The sequence below is a fragment of the Dama dama genome, chromosome 17 (genome assembly GCF_033118175.1).
Source record: "Dama dama isolate Ldn47 chromosome 17, ASM3311817v1, whole genome shotgun sequence".
NCBI classification, from domain to species: Eukaryota; Metazoa; Chordata; class Mammalia; order Artiodactyla; family Cervidae; genus Dama; species Dama dama.
Genome location: NC_083697.1, coordinates 58,443,508 through 58,461,527, shown reverse-complemented (window position 1 = coordinate 58,461,527; position 18,020 = coordinate 58,443,508).

Sequence of the window (18,020 nt, the reverse complement as noted above, 5' to 3'; positions counted from 1 at the left end):
ATTGATAACACAGCATTAAAATATGTACAAGTTGTATGCAAAGTAGATGTTAAATGGTAGGGACATTTACTTCTGTTCAGAATGAAATAATAGGGATACCGTCCTATCTCCAAAAGCTAAAAAAAAACACAAAACACAAGATACATTAAATCCATTTTCATCAAAGTACTGGAAATTAAGCAACAAAACACACTTGTCCCTCAGGGACTGGAATAAAATGAGGTGAGCACTGTGTTTTTTCAGCTTTCTGCTTGGAAAGGATTTCCAGGATGTGGCATAGGGCAAGAAGCCTAAGAATAACCTTCTGGAGTTGAGGAGATGAAGCTTAATGTTTGGGAGACAATGACTGTTAGGATTTACGGAGTAAATCACTGAAGAAAAGAGAGAAGCGACACAGAGAGAAGCTCTGAAAATTCCCACTGGGTGTCGTTTGAGTCTTCAGTGCTGCTCCTCGTATTATAAAGGGCCTGGAATAGTTCCTGTTATAACCAACCGTAGCAGAAATCCTTATAAATCATGGGGCATCCAGTAAAATATTCAAAATTGTTTTGCATCTATATTTGGATAAAAGTATCCTACCTTAAATACAATTATTATCTCTCCTAATAAGGCTTAAAAACAAGAAGTGACAGAATCAAGCTAATTCCAAGTAACTAGCTAAATCCCAGAGCAAAAACTCAAGGATGTTCATATAAAAACAAAGATACTGTGCCTAAATAAAGGTAAAATACAATGTCTGGCACTGAATAAAAATCATTATTTATCTAAGAAAGTAGAAATTACATCCTATAGGATGGAGGAAAATACCCAAACAAAACTGACCCAGAAATGAAAAAGATGATTGAGTTAATTAATAAGGACATTGAAACAGTTACATAACTGTATTTTGTATGTTCTCAAAGCTTAAGGGAAAACTAATCATATGAAGTAGAGACTAGGAGCATATAAAAGTGAAATGAAGTGAAATTTTTAGAGATGAAAACTGCCATGTTGGAGGTAAAAGATATACAAAATATGATTAACAACAGATAAGACCTTGCATGAGAGAAGAGCAATAAATTTGAATAGATAACAACATAAACTAGCCAAAATACAGAGAGAAGAAAATATATTTAAAAAATCAACAGAGCATCAGTTATTTGTGAGAGAACTCTGGGTGGCCTAATATATGCAATTAGAATTCTTGAAGGTGGGTAGAAGAAAAAAATGTATTTCATAAAAATGGCTAAAAATAATCCAAATTTTTTGAAACTATAAACTCACACATCAAGGAAGTTAATTAATGCCAAGCACTGGAAATATAAATTAAATATACATAATCGGATTGCTTACAACTAGCAAAAGAAAGATCTTAAAAGCAACCAAAGGGAAATGTCACATGAAGTACAAAAGATAAAAAATAGGAATGACAACAAACTTTTATCAGTAACAATGTGAACAGTAGATAGTTGTGGAGTTTGGGAATATTCTACAACGCAGCCCTCTTTTCTGTCAACAGTTGTTAAGTTTTGGACCTTGAAGACCCTCAATTTTGATAATTGGCTAGAAGACTCACAGAACTCACTGAGACTTTTATACTCATAGTCACTGTTACAGCAAGAAGAGACAGATTAATATCAGCTAAGGAATAAAAGTGTGGGGCCAAGTCCAGGAGTGTTCTACACATGGAAATTTCAATTGTCTTCTCCTGATGGATTTTGGGAAAGCATTAATTTTCCTGGCAGGAATATATGAAAATTGGAACACTACTCCCAAATAGAAAAGTTTCCAGCACCTTGTTGCTCAGATACTTCATTGATATTTGGTCATGTGAACATTGTTAACTGCCGGAAGAATTATTTCAGTCTTAGCCCTTCCAGCAGTGAAGGCTGATAATGTGACCCAAAATCTCCACCATAAATCACATTGTTTGACTTTGGCATAGCCCCAAACCCCCAAGTTATTAAAAAAAGATACTTTTATCTGGAAGGTTATTCCAGGAGCCTAGAGATTATCACCTCCTGGGAGATGAGGGCCAAAGTCAGACCTCTCTTTGAGCAAGTTTAAATTATTTTAGTGCAGTGAATCAAGGTTTTTAAAGTGTGACAACCCAGAGTTCTATATCAATGAATGTATCTTTTAAAAATTAGGCAAAGACTTATTCAGACATAAAAAACTGAAAGAATTTATTAACTGTAATACCACACTACAAGAAATGTTCAATGCAATCCTACAAGCAGAAAGAAAATGATAAAAGATGATGTCTGGGTCTACAAAAAGCAATGAAGAGCACCAGAAATAGTACTATATAAGTAAATATGATGTTTTTCTTATTATTTCAATTCCTTTCAAATATCACATATTTTAAATATACAATTGATGATATGAGATTTATAATGAAAGTATAAATAAAATATATAGCAACAGTAGCACAAAGACCCAGAGAAAGACAATGGAAATACACTATTACCTTATCTAACAAAGCTTAAAAACCAAGTTAAAGTATCAAAATTTACATGAGATAAAGGTTCTCATGCTTTACATGAAGTACTAAACTACCATTGATGAAAGACTATGATAACTAAATTAAAGGTGAATAACATAAATGTAATGCAAGTAATAAAGAAGCACAATGATGTATTATAGCTGATAAACCAATGAAGAATATGTAGTCATAAAAGTACTCAAACCAGAAGAAATCACCTCTGTCCATGGAATTCCCCAGGCAAGAATACTGGAGTGGGTAGCCATTCTCTTGTCCAGGGGATCTTTCCAACCTAGAGATTGGATCCAGGTCTCCTGCATTGCAGGCAAATTCTCTATCATTGGAGCCATGAGGGAAGCTCCATGTAAATATATCCATGAAACTAAATGGAAGTTGTAGCTGAGGGCGGAAGAGTTATCATTTCTCATTTTGATCACAGCGTTTCTTTGTCATGCTGAACCTCTCAGACCTTTCTACAATCTTTTGTTTTCAAGTAACACCCATGTGGCAAGAGTTATTTCCCTAGGGCAGTGACACAAACTTTCATTCCTGAGATACTGAGACCTTGTGTTAGTATGTGGATGAAGAGACTTCCCATAACCTTTTACACTACTCATCAGCAGAATATGAAAGACCTAAGAGATTCCTTTTGTTCTAGTCATGCTGCTTTCTAGTTTATGTTCATGTTTCTAGTTTCTAGTTCATGCTGCTGTTTTAGTCATTCCCTATCCCTGAGTTCAGTCAGACTCAGTCCTCTGTGACACTAAACCACCTCACCCCCACCTTTTTTTTTTTTTTTTTTGTCTGATGTATATATAAGAGACAAGAAGCCTGAAAGACCTGGGTAGTTCTGTGTATACTCAACCACTCAGTTGTGTCCACCTCTTTGTGACCCCATGGACTGTAGCCCACCAGGCTCCTATGTCCATGAAATTTTCCAGGCAAAAATCCTGGAGTGGATTGTCATTTCCTCCTCCCTTCCAAATTAGTAGGAATAGTATCATCTCTTGTTGGAAACATTCCTGCCTTACTTGCTAAAACATTTAAGTCAATAGCATGCCTGGATAATGGGACAGGAAACAATAATTTTGAAAAAGGACCATTAGAGAAAATCATGCAATATATTAGGCTTCCCTGGTGGCCCTGCATGCAGTGCAGGAGACATGTGCAGAGGTCTCAGGTTCAATCACTGGGTTGGGAAGATCCTCTGGAGAAAGGTAATGGCAGCCCACTCCAGTATTCTTGCCTGGAGAATCCCATGGACAGAGGAGCCCGGAGGGCTACAGTCCATGGAGTTGCCAAGAGTTCTACATGACTGAGCAACTGAGCATGTATGCATGTAATGTATTAACTATTTAATACATTTCAACCCCTTGTGTTACATACTCAGGTATTTGAGATGTGGGGAAAGTAGCAGCAATTTGCCCAGAACATCCTGTAGGACAGTATCAAAAACTTATCAGAAACCTTAAGTAGAATATCCCATCTTTTTCATGAGTTAACCTCACTGAATGAATGAAAAGAACAGTACATTCCATAGGCATAAGCTATTGCCTTAATTCTTATGCTACAGTTACTTTTCTTTTCAATGATACTGATATCATGGTAACATAAAAATTACTCAACACATGACAACTTGATATGAAAAAGTCTCTTTATGATATAAAAGTCTAAAATGATCAGTCTGCCTCTTCCTTGTAGAGAAATATATCATTGCATTGCTAACTCCTCTTTGGTCACTGCTGTGGTATTAGGTACCTTTGAAGATGGTAACCAGTTTTACCTGATGTAAGGAAGTGTATGGCTTCCATCTCTTACAAAATGTCCACTTATTTCTTTATAATCACATGGTTATTGACTTCATTGAGCAAAAATTAGGTAGCTGTGGAAGAAGGCCAACTCACATCCATAAAAAGGTCATTTTGTCCTGCTTTATTGGGGATCTTTTGTAATCATTCATAGATAAATATTCTCATCCTTTGTGAAATGCAAAAAAAAAACAAAACAAAACAAAAAAACCCTAATTTTCATGCACTTCTTCCCCGCACCAATTTTAATCAACTAATTGGCAATCTTCCTCTTGTTCCCTCTTTTACAAACATGACTTTTTGAAGGAATCAGAAAGTAGGATAAAACTTCTATTTGCTGGAGATAATCATTTCAAATATGTACTCAGAAATTATTAAAAAAACTTTGATTGGCATATTATTAGTCCCAATTGCCATAATTCCTCAGTTTAACCAGTGGAAAGTAGCAAGTAGAAGCCTTTGGATCTCCAGAAATCAATGTCAATTTTCAGGAAAGATCGGAAGATTTTCCATAGTTTACAGTGGAACTGGTAAATAACTGTCATTGTTTATTCCCTAAGTTGTGTCCCACTCTTTTGCAACCCCATTGACTGTAGACCACCAGGTTCCTCTATCCATGGGGATTTCCCAGGCAAGAATACTGGAGTAGGTTGCCATTTCCTTCTTCAGGGAATCTTTCCAACCCAGGGATTGAACCTGTGTCTCCTGCATTGGCAAGTGAATTCTTTACCACTGAGCCACATGGGAAGCCCTAAATAACCATAAATTATCATCATTCAAATTATTTGGGCCCAGTAAACTGGTTGAGATTGGATCTGCACACAGAGTAAGAAGCCATGGTTCTCTACAACAGTGGTTCAAAGCCATGTCTAATTTCCCTACCTGATTTTTGTTTGTTGTCATAACAAATAAAACAGGACCTTGTTAGACCGCCCTTCTATTTTATTCTAACTGGCTACAAGAGTAAATGCCTCAAACCAAAAATCACTGTGAGTCATAATTTTAGTTTACTCTACTGTGTCAACTGCCTCTTATGTAATTGTTCAAACCATACCTCTAGAAAGCAAGTGCTGTTATTTTACTTTTAACATCTAAGAATTTTCTTTCATATACATTGAAATCCCTGGCCTTAAATACTTCTCAAAGTTGTTATATCCCTTCCCTATATATTTATTGGGATCTTCACAAAAGATTGTTCACTTTCCCTCTTGTAATTTGTTATCATTATCACTTTGAGTACTAGCATGATTATTGCTAACAGTTTTATACATATATATATATATATATATATATATTTAGTTTATAAATATAAATATATTTATATATATTTAGCACCAGGAAATTGTCTCAACTCTTTAATGATATTATTTATTTCTCATAATAATCCTATAAGAAAAGCACTATTAAAATTCCATTTTACAAAAAGGAAATGCAGTGACTTTCAAAAAGTTACTTATTTGAGGAGTGGTTGGTCATGTCATAAGTGTTAAAATCACTATTGCATTTTCATTCCCATACTCTTTGGAGTCTTTACTAATATCAAGGAATGTTTGGCTTCTCAACTTAATTTACTTGGTGACATAGGTGAATCTAGGTTTCATTCAACAACCAAGCAAAAAATTAAAAGCATCCCCAGCTGTTCCAATTTGCCTATTAAGGGAAACAAAAACAACAACAAACATAAAAGTCTGAGTCAGTGAATCCCAACCTTGGCGTCACATTACCTGGGAACCTTGTAAATATTATTGATGACAAGGCCACACCCAAACCAATTAAATCAGTCTCTTGAATAGATACTTAAACATATTTTTTTAAAGGATTTTCTAGAAAGGCAGAAACAGCCTGATCAACTAGATAATAAATGACTATGTTTAAGGGATAAGAAGATGAGTTGGAGTGTGGTTATGCAGTCTTCAGAATCACTCAAATAATGATTCTGATTTTAAGACTTTAAGACTATTTCCCATTCTTCAACAGTGTGTGTCTTGTTACATTAAACATCTGGTTAATACTGTGAGTTCAACTGATGACATTCATCCATCGGTAGGAAAAAAATGATGCATTTGGATTTTGATTAATCATCCCTGTAGCTGCAACAGCTAGACTATTTTAACACAGATATAAAATGTCTCAAAGCCTCAGATTCCAATATTTTAAAAGGTGTATTTATCTTTCTAGAAGTAGCCACTCTGACCCATAGTCTTTGAATTACTAGTATTTATTCTTTATGACAACGATGACAACAGACACTTGTTCCTCAGTTTTGCTGCTAATGGACAGTTCATTTTAGAGTCCATTAGCAATAATTTATTTTGCCATTTCATAACTATATGCCATAGGATGGCAGTACCTTTTACTACTAATTGATTTCTTATTGCCTTCAACAGCAACTAAGCCAGATAATCAAGCCCAGATCAGTTTCCCCACTTCTTCTTGAGGTTATGTTGACCCAATACATTTCAACTCATCATGTTGCAAAAATAGAGCTTTTTATTACCTTAAACAAATTGCCTTTCTTTTTTTTTTTTTTAATTATTATTTTTTTTTATTATTTTTATTTTTTTTTTCCAGTGGGTTTTGTCATACATTGATATGAATCAGCCATGGATTGACATGTATTCCCAATCCCGATCCCCCCTCCCACCTCCCTCTCCACCCGATTCCTCTGGGTCTTCCCAGTGCACCAGGCCGGAGCACTTGTCTCGTGCATCCCACCTGGGCTGGTGATCTGTTTCACCATAGATAATATACATGCTGTTCTTTTGAAATATCCCACCCTCACATTCTCCCACAGAGTTCAAAAGTCTGTTCTGTATTTCTGTGTCTCTTTTTCTGTTCTGCATATAGGGTTATCGTTATCACCTTTCTAAATTCCATATACATGTGTCAGTATGCTGTAATGTTCTTTATCTTTCTGGCTTACTTCACTCTGTATAATGGGCTCCAGCTTCATCCATCTCATTAGGACTGGTTCAAATGAATTCTTTTTAATGGCTGAGTAATATTCCATGGTGTATATGTACCAAAGCTTCCTTATCCATTCATCTGCTGATGGGCATCTAGGTTGCTTCCATGTCCTGGCTATTATAAACAGTGCTGCGATGAACATTGGGGTGCACGTGTCTCTTTCAGATCTGGTTTCCTCAGTGTGTATGCCCAGAAGTGGGATTGCTGGGTCATATGGCAGTTCTATTTCCAGTTTTTTAAGAAATCTCCACACTGTTTTCCATAGCGGCTGTACTAGTTTGCATTCCCACCAACAGTGTAAGAGGGTTCCCTTTTCTCCACACCCTCTCCAGCATTTATTGCTTGTAGACTTTTGGATAGCAGCCATCCTGACTGGCGTGTAATGGTACCTCATTGTGGTTTTGATTTGCATTTCTCTAATAATGAGTGATGTTGAGCATCTTTTCATGTGTTTGTTAGCCATCTGTATGTCTTCTTTGGAGAAATGTCTGTTTAGTTCTCTGGCCAATTTTTTGATTGGGTCATTTATTTTTCTGGAATTGAGCTTCAGGAGTTGCTTGTATATTTTTGACATTAATCCTTTGTCTGTTTCTTCATTTGCTATTATTTTCTCCCAATCTGAGGGCTGTCTTTTCACCTTACTTATAGTTTCCTTTGTAGTGCAAAAGCTTTTAAGTTTCATTAGGTCCCATTTGTTTAGTTTTGCTTTTATTTCCAATATTCTGGGAGGTGGGTCATAGAGGATCTTGCTTTGATTTATGTCGGAGAGTGTTTTGCCTATGTTCTCCTCTAGGAGTTTTATAGTTTCTGGTCTTACATTTAGATCTTTAATCCATTTTGAGTTTATTTTTGTGTATGGTGTTAGAAAGTGTTCTAGTTTCATTCTTTTACAAGTGGTTGACCAGTTTTCCCAGCACCACTTGTTAAAGAGGTTGTCTTTTTTCCATTGTATATCCTTGCCTCCTTTGTCAAAGATAAGGTGTCCATAGGTTCGTGGATTTATCTCTGGGCTTTCTATTCTGTTCCATTGATCTATATTTCTGTCTTTGTGCCAGTACCATACTGTCTTGATGACTGTGGCTTTGTAGTAGAGTCTGAAGTCAGGCAGGTTGATTCCTCCAGTTCCATTCTTCTTTCTCAAGATTACTTTGGCTATTCGAGGTTTTTTGTATTTCCATACAAATTGTGAAATTCTTTGTTCTAGTTCTGTGAAAAATACCGTTGGTAGCTTGATAGGGATTGCATTGAATCTATAGACTGCTTTGGGTAGAATAGCCATTTTGACAATATTAATTCTTCCAATCCATGAACACGGTATGTTTCTCCATCTGTTTGTGTCCTCTTTGATTTCTTTCATCAGTGTTTTATAGTTTTCTATGTATAGGTCCTTTGTTTCTTTAGGTAGATATACTCCTAAGTATTTTATTCTTTTTGTTGCAATGGTGAATGGTATTGTTTCCTTAATTTCTCTGTCTGTTTTTTCATTGTTAGTATATAGGAATGCAAGGGATTTCTGTGTGTTAATTTTATATCCTGCAACTTTACTATATTCATTGATTAGCTCTAGTAATTTTCTGGTAGAGTCTTTAGGGTTTTCTATGTAGAGGATCATGTCATCTGCAAACAGTGAGAGTTTTACTTCTTCTTTTCCTATCTGGATTCCTTTTACTTCTTTTTCTGCTCTGATTGCTGTGGCCAGCACTTCCAACACTATGTTGAATAGTAGTGGTGAGAGTGGGCACCCTTGTCTTGTTCCTGATTTCAGGGGAAATGCCTTCAATTTTTCACCATTGAGGGTGATGCTTGCTGTGGGTTTGTCATTTATAGCTTTTATTATGCTGAGGTATGTTCCTTCTATTTCTGCTTTTTGGAGAGTTTTAATCATAAATGAGTGTTGAATTTTGTCAAAGGCTTTCTCTGCATCTATTGAGATAATCATATGGTTTTTATCTTTCAATTTGTTAATGTGGTGTATTACATTGATTGATTTGAGGATATTAAAGAATCCTTGCATTCCTGGGATAAAGCCCACTTGGTCATGGTGTATGATTTTTTTAATATGTTTTTGGATTCTGTTTGCTAGAATTTTGTTAAGGATTTTTGCATCTATGTTCATCAGTGATACTGGCCTGTAGTTTTCTTTTTTTGTGGCATCTTTGTCTGGTTTTGGAATTAGGGTGATGGTGGCCTCATAGAATGAGTTTGGAAGCTTACCTTCTTCTGCAATTTTCTGGAAGAGTTTGAGTAAGATAGGTGTTAGCTCTTCTCTAAATTTTTGGTAGAATTCAGCTGTGAAGCCATCTGGTCCTGGGCTTTTGTTTGCTGGAAGATTTTTGATGACAGTTTCGATTTCCTTGCTTGTGATGGGTCTGTTAAGATCTTCTATTTCTTCCTGGTTCAGTTTTGGAAAGTTATATTTTTCTAAGAATTTGTCCATTTCATCCAAGTTGTCCATTTTATTGGCATAGAGCTGCTGGTAGTAGTCTCTTATGATCCTTTGTATTTCAGTGTTGTCTGTTGTGATCTCTCCATTTTCATTTCTAATTTTGTTAATTTGGTTTTTCTCTCTTTGTTTCTTAATGAGTCTTGCTAATGGTTTGTCAATTTTGTTTATTTTTTCAAAAAACCAGCTTTTAGCTTTGTTGATTTTTGCTATGGTCTCTTTAGTTTCTTTTGCATTTATTTCTGCCCTGATTTTTAAGATTTCTTTCCTTCTGCTAACTCTGGGGTTCTTCATTTCTTCCTTCTCTAATTGCTTTAGGTGTAGAGTTAGGTTATTTAATTGGATTTTTTCCTGTTTCTTGATGTAAGCCTGTAATGCTATGAACCTTCCCCTTAGAACTGCTTTTACAGTGTCCCATAGGTTTTGGGTTGTTGTGTTTTCATTTTCATTCATTTCTATACATATTTTGATTTCTTTTTTGATTTCTTCTATGATTTGTTGGTTATTCAGAAGCGTGTTATTTAGCCTCCATATGTTTGAAGTTTTAACAATTTTTTCCCTGTAATTGAGATCTAATCTTACTGCACTGTGGTCAGAAAAGATGACTGGAATGATTTCAATTTTTTTGAATTTTCCAAGACCAGATTTATGGCCCAGGATGTGATCTATTCTGGAGAATGTTCCGTGTGCACTTGAGAAAAAGGTGAAGTTGATTGTTTTGGGGTGAAATGTCCTATAGATATCAATTAGGTCTAGCTGGTCCATTGTGTCATTTAAGGTTTGTGTTTCCTTGTTAATTTTCTGTTTAGTTGATCTATCCATAGTTGTGAGTGGGGTATTAAAGTCTCCCACTATTATTGTGTTACTATTAATTTCCTCTTTCATACTCGTTAGCGTTTGCCGTACATATTGCGGTGCTCCTATGTTGGGTGCATATATATTTATAATTGTTATATCTTCTTTTTTGATTGATCCTTTGATCATTATGTAGTGTCCTTCTTTGTCTCTTTTCACTTCCTTTATTTGAAAGTCTATTTTATCTGATATGAGTATTGTGACTCCTGCTTTCTTTTGGTCTCCGTTTGCATGAAATATTTTTTTCCAGCCCTTCACTTTTAGTCTGTATGTGTCTCTTGTTTTGAGGTGGGTCTCTTGTAGACAGCATATATAGGGGTCTTGTTTTTGTATCCATTCAGCCAATCTTTGTCTTTTGGTTGGGGCATTCAACCCATTTACATTTAGGGTAATTATTGATAGGTGTGGTCCCGTTGCCATTTACTTTGTTGTTTTGGGTTCACGTTTGTACAACCTTTCTGCATTTCCTGTCTAGAGAAGATCCTTTAGCATTTGTTGAAGAGCTGGTTTGGTGGTGCTGAATTCTCTCAGCTTTTGCTTATCTGTAAAGCTTTTGAATTCTCCTTCATATCTGAATGAGATCCTTGCTGGATACAGTAATCTAGGTTGTAGGTTATTCTCTTTCATTACTTTCAGTACGTCCTGCCATTCCCTTCTGGCCTGGAGGGTTTCTATTGATAGATCAGCTATTATCCTTATGGGAATCCCTTTGTGTGTTATTTGTTGTTTTTCCCTTGCTGCTTTTAATATTTGTTCTTTGTGTTTGATCTTTGTTAATTTGATTAATATGTGTCTTGGGGTGTTTCGCCTTGGGTTTATCCTGTTTGGGACTCTCTGGGTTTCTTGGACTTGGGTGGCTATTTCCTTCCCCATTTTAGGGAAGTTTTCAGCTATTATCTCCTCGAGTATTTTCTCATGGCCTTTCTTTTTGTCTTCTTCTTCTGGAACTCCTATGATTCGAATGTTGGGGCGTTTCACAGTGTCCCAGAGGTCCCTGAGGTTGTCCTCATTTCTTTTGATCCTTTTTTCTTTTTTCCTCTCTGCTTCATTTATTTCCACCATTTTATCTTCTACCTCACTTATCCTATCTTCTGCCTCCATTATTCTACTCTTGGTTCCCTCCAAAGTGTTTTTGATCTCATTCATTGCATTATTCATTTTTAATTGACTCTTTTTTATTTCTTCTAGGTCTTTATTAAACAGTTCTTGAATCTTTTCAATCTTTGTTTCCAGGCTTTTTATCTGTAACTCCATTTTGTTTTCAAGATTTTGGATCATTTTTATTATCATTATTCTAAATTCTTTTTCAGGTAGATTCCCTATCTCCTCCTCTTTTGTTTGACTTGGTGGGCATTTTTCATGTTCCTTTACCTGTTGGGTATTTCTTTGCCTTTTCATCTTGTTTAGATTGCTGTATCTGGAGTGGGCTTTCTGTATTCTGGAGGTCTGTGGTTCCTTTTTGTTGTGGAGGATTAACCCAGTGGGTGGGGTTAGACGATTGGCTTGTCGAGATTTCCTGGTTAGGGAAGCTTGCGTCAGTGTTCTGGTGCGTGGAACTTGATTTCTTCTCTTTGGAGAGCAATGGAGTGCCCAGTAATGAGTTTTGAGATGGGTCTATGTGTTAGGTGTGACCTTGGGCAGCCTGTATATTGATGTTCAGGGCTATGTTCCTGCGTTGCTGGAGAATTTGCGTGGTATGTCTTGCTCTAAAACTTATTGGCTCTTGTGTGGTGGTTGGTTTCAGTGTAGGTATGGAGGCTTTTGGACAGTCACTTATTACTTAAAGTTCCTTGTAGTCAGGAGTTTTCTGGTGTTCTCAGGTTTTGGGCTTAAGTCTCCTGCCTCTGGATTTCAGTTTTATTCTTCCTGTAGTCTCAGGACTTCTCCAACTATACAGCCCTGATAAGAAAACTTCTAGGTTAATGGCTAAAAGATTCTCCCCCATTAGGGACACCCAGAGAGGTTCACAGAGTCACATGAAGAAGAGGAGAGGGAGGAGGGAGATAGAGATGAACAGGAGGAGAAAAAAAGGGGGACTCAAGAGGAGAGAGACAGATCTACGCAGCTGTCTGTTCCCAGAATGTTCTCCGTAGCCCAGTCACCTACAAAGATTCACAGAATTGGATTGGGAAGAGAAGGGGAAAGGAGGAAATAGAGGTGTTCTGAGGTAGAAAACAGAGAGTCAAGATTGGGAGAGAATAATCTTCGGTTTAAAAATAGGGCTTCTCTTCTTTTTTTTTTTTTTTTAAGGTTATAGTGTATTGAAAATGAAAATTAAGGAGTAGTAGAGGAGTACTAGAGGACTTTAAAAGAAATAAGAGAAAAAGAAAAATAGAAAATAGAAGAGAAAAAGGAAAGAAAAAAAAAAAGAAAGAAAAAGAAAAAAAATTTTTTTTTTCCCCCCTAATTAAAAAATCATAAAAGTCTATGGAAATGAAAGTTAAGGAGTAATGGGGGAGTAATAGGGGATTTTAAAGGAAAATAAAAGAGAAAAACTAAAAAAGAAAAAAAATAAAAAAAGATAAAAAAGTAAAATTATATCTAGGAGTTTCTCTGGAGCTGTTGCGGTCAGTGTGGGTTCCGCTCAGTTTCAGATAGCTCCTCGTTCCAGCTTACGCGTCTCGATATCTACAGGCTCCTCCGGTGTAGTCAATGTTTCCTAGAGGGATTTTAATCTGTTGCACCAGTCCCTTCTGAAGCGGTTCCCTTTGTTTATTTGGCTTCTGTTTGCCGGTCTCTTCAGAGCCTCATTTCCGCCCTGACACAGGCGGGCGGAGGTGGTCTCTTATTCAGGTAGCTAGTTCCGTCGCTCCGCGGGGAGGGGCTGGCGCTGCCGGGAGGGGCCGGCGCTGCGGGGAGGGGCCGGCGCTGTGGGGAGGGGCCGGCGCTGCGGGGAGGGGCCGGCGCTGCGGGGAGGGGCCGGCGCTGCGGGGAGGGGCCGGCGCTGTGGGGAGGGGCCGGCGCTGTGGGGAGGGGCCGGCGCTGTGGGGAGGGGCCGGCGCTGTGGGGAGGGGCCGGCGCTGTGGGGAGGGGCTGACACTGCGGGGAGGGGCCGGCGCTGTGGGGAGGGGCTGGCGCTGCGGGGAGGGGCCGGCGCTGTGGGGAGGGGCTGGCGCTGTGGGGAGGGGCCGGTGCTGCGGGGAGGGGCTGGCGCTGCGGGGAGGGGCCGGCGCTGTGGGGAGGGGCTGGTGCTGCGGGGAGGGGCCGGCGCTGTGGGGAGGGGCCGGCGCTGTGGGGAGGGGCTGGCGCTGCGGGGAGGGGCCGGTGCTGCGGGGAGGGGCTGGCGCTGCGGGGAGGGGCCGGCGCTGTGGGGAGGGGCTGGTGCTGCGGGGAGGGGCCGGCGCCGCGGGGAGGGGCCGGCGCTGTGGGGAGGGGCCGGCACTGTGGGGAGGGGCTGGCGCTGTGGGGAGGGGCCGGCGCTGTGGGGAGGGGCCGGCGCTGTGGGGAGGGGCCGGCGCTGTGGGGAGGGGCTGGCGCTGTGGGGAGGGGCTGGTGCTGCGGGGAGGGGCTGGCGCCGCGGGGAGGGGCCGGCGCTGTGGGGAGGGGCTGGCGCTGCGGGGAGGGGCTGGCGCCGCGGGGACGGGCTGGCGCTGCGGGGAGGGGCTGGCGCTGCCCTCTCCGTCTGCGCTGCTCAGGCTCCCGGCTGTTCTATATGGAGCGCGCCCCGCGCTGCGCGAGGTTCCAGCCCTCGGGTGTTCCACAAAAGCGCGGAACGAAAACCTGCGCCCGCTCTCAGTGCCTTCCCCGTCAGAGCGGTCCAGGCAGTCAGGGGCTTGGTGGGCGCACTCTCCCCAGGTGTGGCGCGCCCCCTCCCTTCCGCGGACCCAGTCTCAGTTTCCGCTGGCGCCAGTCGGGTGCGCGCGCCTTCTGCCCTCCGCGTCCCCAGCCCCAGTCCCGCCCGCGCCGGTCGGGTGCCTGCGCCCTGTGTCTCGCCGCGACCTTCCCCTCCCCCCTGCCTCCTGCCTCCGGCGGAGCTGGGCCGGTCCGCAGCCTGCGAGCTCCTCTCTGGACCCTCTCGGTCTCTGTTCTGCGAACGGCCGGCAGTGTGTTCCGGCCGGCTAATTTACTCTCTCTCCTTTGGTCTCCCACAGTTCAAGTTGGCAACTCACAGAAGCTCCCTCCGATTGTCCTCAGGGCACTCAGGCCCGGACCCTACCCCAAGCAATGCCGCCTAAGAGCTCCCGGGACGGATCTCCGTCCTTAGCTCTTTTGTCTCACTTTTTATCTTTTATATTTTGTCCTACCTCCTTTCGAAGACAATGGGCTGCTTTTCTGGGCGCCTGATGACCTCAGCTAGCGATCAGAAGTTGTTTTGCGAAGTTTGCTCTGTGTTCAGTTATTCTTTTGATGAATTTGTAGGAGAGAAAGTGGTCTCCCCGTCCTACTCCTCCGCCATCTTGACTCCTCCCAACAAATTGCCTTTCAAATATTGCATCTCCCTAAAGGTTTTTCTTGATCAGCTTTTCAAGTGCAAGTTCTCTATTTTGCCTTTCATAATTATACCCCCTTTACATTTATTTGATTCATTTTTTTTTGTATTATAAACTGTCTCTTCCACTGGATTATTAGTTCATGAGGATAACACAAGTGCCTAATTTTCTCATATCTGCAGCTCAGATACCTATGAATAGTGTATAATTCTGCTCAATCATGCTTAATATATACAAGCACACATACACACACATGTAGATGCATAATTTATTAAGTGTCATGGAAAATATGTCCAAAGACAGTCAATGACAACTCTTTCTCTTTTGGTACCTAGATGCTCTTTTTTCCATTAAGAAATGAAATCCATTTTCTTCCCTTTGAATGTAGACTGGCCTCATGATTTGCTTTGACCTATAGATTGCAAAGGATGCAAAGCTGTGAAAATTCCACTCTTAGATGTGAAGAGTAAAGATATCTCTGCTTCTGTTTTCATGGAACTCAGCTACCATTCTGTAGGGAAGTCCAGGATATTCTGCTAGAGAGAGATGCCACAGGATGATAATAACATAGTTTGTATGCTATATTAAGAATAAATAGTATTCTTAGTATGCTATACTAACAATAAATCCTATAATGTGTTTCCAAAATACTAAATAAGAGTTCAGAAGAGGGAGAGGTAGAAAAAAAGACAAATGTTTACTACAGGTATACTATGAACACACGTATATTGACTTCATATATTAGTTAATATCTTGAATATTAAATTTCCAAAACTATATAACGTGAAGCATTTATAAACAAGCTATTGAACATCATTTTCACATTTTCTGTAGCTGTGTTCTACTCTGAATCGAACTAACTTTTAGGCTAACAAACATTTCATATAGTTTCAATGCAAAAGATACCTGAATAATCATTACTTGTTAGACTCCACTAATCTAATTTTTATCATTGTTGTATGGCTGATTACATAAAAATGAGTTTGAAACACTTCCTACCTCCATCTAAGCAGCAATTGGGCCCTCAACTGGGGGTAATTAGGAAGTAGAAAGCAGACATGTTTTCTCTTCTAAAGTTGTTGATATTCTAATATGAAGATAAGCAATTTTTATTCTTGGTAGCACAATGTGATAAGTTTGTTGATCAGAAACACAGGTACCATGAGACTTCTAGGAAGGGCACTTTGGTAAGGTTTGGGAATTTAGAGAAGGTCATAGAAGGAGAGATCTCAGTGATTAACAAGGAAAAAGTGATGGAGGAGAAAAGTGAAGGAATAAGGTAAGTAAGAATCTTTCCTGGTGGCTCAGATGGTAAAGAATATGCCTGAAATGCAGGAGACCCAGGTTCAACCCCTGGGTTGGGAAGATCCCCCGGAGAAGGAAATGGCAACCCACTGCAGTATTCTTGCCTGGGATATTCCACGGACAGAGGAGCCTGGCAGGCTACAGTCCATGCGTTCACAAAGACTCGGACATGATTGAGTGACTAACAAGGCAAGTAAGGATATACCTATATGTGAAGGCCCATTAAGTTGGACCACAAAGCACAGAGTGTTGAGCAAAATAAAAGAGTCAAGTCATAAGGAAACACCTAAAAATAGTTTTCAGGAATTTGGACATTATTGTGACTGTGATAGGAAATTATTTGAGAGTCTTAGACCAAAAAAAGAGACATAATTATGTCTACAAATTTAAAAATATAACCTTTCTATAGGGTGGAGTATGAACTGGTGAACGATAAGACTGCAAAAAGTGATTGCATTAGTTCAGACAAGAAAGAGTGTTTGCCTAATATAAAGTAGCAGCAGTAAGGATAGACATTCACATGAATGATTATCCTATTTTAAGGAAGTAAAAATCTATCAGTCTTGGTGATTAGATGTAGGAATGAAGGAGATGAAGGGGCAAGGATGATACTCAGATTTCTGGCTTGAGTGACGGAGTGAATGATCTTGAATTTAACGATGCAAGAAAACTGACATAAGGAGAGTAATTTCTTTATAAAGTTTTCTATCTTTATTGGATTCAAATATCTAATTAAATGTATTCCTTTAAACTTACTACTACAGCTTGCATAGATGAGTGACCATCTTCCACACATAAGTAGATCTTTGCATCATGTAGCTTAATATCCTCATAGAGAAGTTCTGTCTGACTTTTTTTTTTTAATCTCATAATTGAGGGCAAAATTCATTTTTCCTGAGTCTTTGTAAAACCTTAAATTGATTGTCTAAAAGTTTTTCATAGACTAGGTAAAAATTTTAACTAGAAGTGAATAGGGCAAACCTGCTTTTGTCTTCTCTTACGTCAACACGAAGTACTGGTTAGTTCTTCACAAACAGACTAAATGAATTGACCTTGTGACGTTATCTCCAGTAACCTATTTATATTTTTATATATCTTGTATATGATTTTTTTTTCATTTACAGTATTGTATTATTACTTCTAATTATTGTTGTATTATATAAAAGTATAAAAATTTAATAGATAAAATTTTATCATTCTAGAGAAGATTATCTATATGAGTGTACTTGAAGTTTGAAACAAAGAGAAAAAAAAAACATGTTCACTATAAATTCTCAAGAAAACTGATAGATTATGTTTTATTCTAAAACAAAGAAACTATATGAAGCAAGCTTAGTATTTCATGGCAGGAATCTGTTATTTCCATAACAAATGATTGGTGAAAACCATTTCCTTTTCTTTTTGAAATACTGTTAAAATAGAGAAAGATTTTCTACTCTCAGAACTCTTGTAGTAATATTTTAGGAATTATTATTTTGCTTTCACTACTCAAGAGAATTAGTGTAGCAATGATGATGACTTCCGGTTTTGTATCTCTAGCCAAGATCCCTAATAAGTATCGGATTCATACATCCATTTAGACATTCAAATGGATATTTCACAAGAACTTCAACTTTAATAGCATCTCTAAATTTTCAAGGTTGACTATTCCCTAGTTCTTTTCCTGGTGAAAGCATTCATCTTACACTCAAGAACTTTTGAACAGTAGAGACATACTAATTTTTCTTTTGGAATCTGTGTCAACAAAC